The sequence below is a fragment of the Octodon degus genome, unplaced genomic scaffold (genome assembly GCF_000260255.1).
Source record: "Octodon degus isolate 3935 unplaced genomic scaffold, OctDeg1.0 scaffold00036, whole genome shotgun sequence".
Classification (NCBI taxonomy): Eukaryota; Metazoa; Chordata; class Mammalia; order Rodentia; family Octodontidae; genus Octodon; species Octodon degus.
The window spans coordinates 2,000,757-2,004,881 of NW_004524612.1; positions in this window are offsets into that span (position 1 = coordinate 2,000,757).

A 4,125-nucleotide genomic window follows, 5' to 3' on the forward strand; every position below is an offset into this window, starting at 1 on the left:
AGGAGGAGAAGGAGAAGGAGAAGGAGAAGGAGAAGGAGAAGGAGAAGGAGAAGGAGAAGGAGAAGGAGAAGGAGAAGGAGAAGGAGAAGAAGAAGGCTCACCATGAGTTCCAGGCCAGCCTGAACTACTGACTGAGACCTTGCATAGAAAGATGAAAGGGGCCGGCCAAATAGCTCAGTGGATTAAAGCATCTGCAAGCAGGTGCAGGGGCTGGAGGTTCGATCCCCAGGCTTGCCATGCCAGTCCTGTCCCTGGGGCATGCTGAGACAGTGATTGAGACTGGGTGTGATGGCGTGCCTATAATCTCAGCACTTGGGAGACTAAACAGGCAGAGTCTGATCTACTAGTGAGACTCTGAACACCATGTAGACCCTTGCCTAAAATACAAAAATAAATAAATAAATAAATATGAAAAAAAGAAAGAAATCATGCTCAAGTTAAGAGTTAATTCAACATCAAAAAAATAATTAGTGTAATTTGCCACATTAATAAACAGGAGAGGGGGCAACCCGCTTGAGTCTGCCTTCTGTCCTTCTCTTGGACAAGAGCTTTTTTTCCTCCAATAAATATATTCTGCTCTTAAAAATAAATAAATAAATTTAAAAATAAACAGGAGAAAAGATTATATAATTATCAAACTCAATGCAGAAATAAAGCATTTGTTCAACAGCTATTTATGGCTTAAACAAACAGCAACGAAGAATGCCTGACAACCTCCTTACAAATTATACACTAATCCATAACAATATTGATGGATGCATTGTCTAAGTTCAAGAACTGGAAAAGAATGTTTCTGTTTAACATAACCCTGGTTGCCTGAGACAAAATTAGTGGAGACAAAGAGTAATAAGATGTACAAAGAGTAGTAAGGATTGGAGAGGAAGAAAGAAAACTCATTTTTGTAGATGATATGAGTTTTTACTTGGACAAACTAACAAAATCACCAAAGAAATTGTTGGAGGTAATACATAGATTCATCACGGTTGCTGAGCATATGTTGTGCTTTGGGGCTTTTTGCAAGGGGAACAATAAAATACACGACACGATTTATATTATCTTATAATGAATCATCTGAGAATCACATACAAGTGCAGGAAACCTAGCCACATGGAAAACACTAAAGAACCTAGCTGAGGGCTTAGATCTCATCACAAAGCCTCCTACAAGTCTGTGTGGCGGCTGAGAGCCCACAACAAAGTTTCACCGCTTCACAGATCTGCACTGAAAAGGCCCAAAGCTCAGTGGTGGAAGCTAGCAAGCCTGTGGAAGCCAGCAAGCAAGTCTACGCCAGAGGGATGAAGGATCTGTGCCAGCAGGCTGAGGGATCTGAACTGGAGCCAGGAAGCAATGCTCAAGATAAGTGCCCCGCAAAATACCACAGCTGTCCTCAGCAACAGTGAGGTCCTGAGTTCCCCCAGCAATTAGGAAGCAATGAGGAAAGCTGAGTTTCCTTCAGGAAAGTCAATGCAACAAGCTTCTCCATGAGGCTGGGCAGTGCACCATCTTCCCCTCCGAAGCCAGGAAGTGAAGCTCAAGGTAAGAACCACAGCTCCTCCAACGTTCATCAGAAAAGCCAGCATGACAAGGTCCTCCAGCAGAGCAGCCCAAGAAAACTAGCAGCTTCCAGCAGCCCAACAGCTTTTCCAACCAGCATCCCTAATAGTGTTTCAGCAGCTTCTCCTGTTCTGCCTTTATGCTGTTGGCAATGACCTGCAGGTGGGCCTCCCGTACCCAGTGCCATGCTAGTTTAATTCAGCTGGGTGTAGTAAGTTGCCCACCAGTTATCCACTACAGCACATAATTAATTTTTAAAAATAAAAAGTATTTTTGCACATCAGAGAATATTACAAAAGTTATCATCCACAACTGTAAAAATCCTTATGGTAGGGCTGGGGAGGTGGCTCAGTAGAGTAAGTGCTTCCCTGGCAAGTGCAAAGGCCTGAGTTCAATCTAGGGTTCTGCAAAAAAAAAAAAAAAAAAAAATCCTTATGGTATCTAGAAATTAATTTAATAAAGAACATATAAGACTTCTATCTTTAGACTCTAATAATGGATGTAGAGGATGATTGAAATAAAGATAAATTCAATGTACTTGGATAGGAAAGTGTAATTTTATTTATATTAAATTTCCTCAAAATAAATGAATAAGTAAAAGAGTTTCCTTTAAGTAAAACTACACACTTAAGGAAATGTGAACTAAAATGCCAGTTGGAATTATTTTTGTTTAAAAAAAGAGCAATAAGCACCTGCCTAGCACAAGTTTCTGAGTTTTATCCTTGGTACGCCCCCACCAAAAAAAAGCAAGAGAGAAGAAGGGAAGGAAAGAAAGTGGGAAAGGGAGAAATGCTACTAGCAGGGACAAGACAGGAATAAGTGATTTATAACTGGGAAACCAAGAGGTTAACAAACATAAAAAATAGTGTTCAGACTTATCAATAATTAGAAAAATGTTAACTGAAACAGTAATGCAGAGGGCCGGACAAATAGCTCAGTGGATTAAAGCGCCTGCTTAGGCAGACACAGGGGCAGGGGGTTTGATCCCCAGGCCTGCCCTGCCAGCTCTGCCCCCGGGGTGCGCTGAGATGGCAATCGAGACTGGGTGTGGTGGTGCGCGCCTGTAATCCTAGCTCTTGGGAGGCTGTAAATAGGCGGATCACTGTGAGTCCAATCTATGCAGTGAGACTCTTACACCCTGTACACCCTGCCCTAAATACAAAAAGAAAAAGAACACAGTAATGTGTTATCACTGTATCACCTAGACAGGTGAGGATGGGAAAGATGAAGAATTTACTTTTCTTTTTAATTTTTATTTATTTTTAAATTAATTTTATTGGAAAAACAAATAGCAATGAGACATTTTCAAAATAGATCAGTTGGTAAAAAAAAAAAAAAAGGGCTGGTGAGATGGCTCAGTGGTCTAAAGTACCTACTTAGAACAAGCTTAGCAAAGCACAAGGACCACGGTTCAATCCCCCAGCACCACATGCCGGCCAGCCCCGCCCACTGGTGGGCTGAGCTGGCCACACACACACACACACACACACACACACATAAATAAATAAATTAAAAAAAAATAGATCAGTTGGGGCTGGGGGGATGGCTCAATGGAATAAGTGCTTCCCTGGCAAGCACAAGGGCCTGAGTTCAATCCCTGGTTCTGCCAAAAGAAAACTGATTAGTAGGACAGTTATAATCATTAATATATTGCATATTATTGTCTTCATAGTAGTTATTCATAGTACAAGATGCAGACATGATATCCTGTCCAAACACTATTAGTACAAATATTTCTTCTCATTGAATTAAGAGAAAGTAGCTATATATCTATCCTAGCTATTTTGTAAGAGGTGGAGAATGTTAAGTGCTGAAGAGGTCTGGGATAAGGAGGCTCTCTGCAGTAAGGACAGGAGCTAGACTCCTCCATTCTGAAGAACAGGCTGACAGCACCCAAGCACACAGTGGTCTGTGGCCTGCTGTCCCCTCCTGGGTGTGGACCCTCGGGACATCCTCACACAGGCCCATGAAGTGGCTGGCATAAATGTTCCCTACAGGGCTGATAAGCTGCAGGTGCCCAGAAGCCACCTGGTCATATGTCTCTGAGATGCTACCTCTGCCAAGAAGTAGATACCAAACTGGATTTACCACAGCTTGAAGTGAAGGGCCAGCTAGCACCTTAGGGCTTCGCCCCGCGACCAGCGCCCACTGAAACCAGCAAGAACTAGAATGAGATATACTAACCTACCTCTATGTAAGTAAAAAGCACATGTATGCAGAACACATGAACTCATATGAAGAAAACAAGTCAGCAGGGCTGCATGGAAGGAAACAGATATGGAAATCTGTGGTAAAAGGAAATTAATAAAATCAGGAAGAATGGAATGAAATGAAATAGCGCAGGTGAAAAGACAGTGAACACAGAGCCAAGTAGTAATGCAGTAAGCATTAGTTGGCCTTCTTTCCTGCATCCATTGTGGACACTGAGGCGGAAAAGCAATCAGGAATCAAAAATTCCAAACATTTATTAAGGATGCAAACAGATGCCACCACACTGGAGAACAATCTGCCAGTCGTTAGTAAACCTGAAAAAGCGTGTCCTCTGTACCACTCTGCAGTTTACCTCTAGAC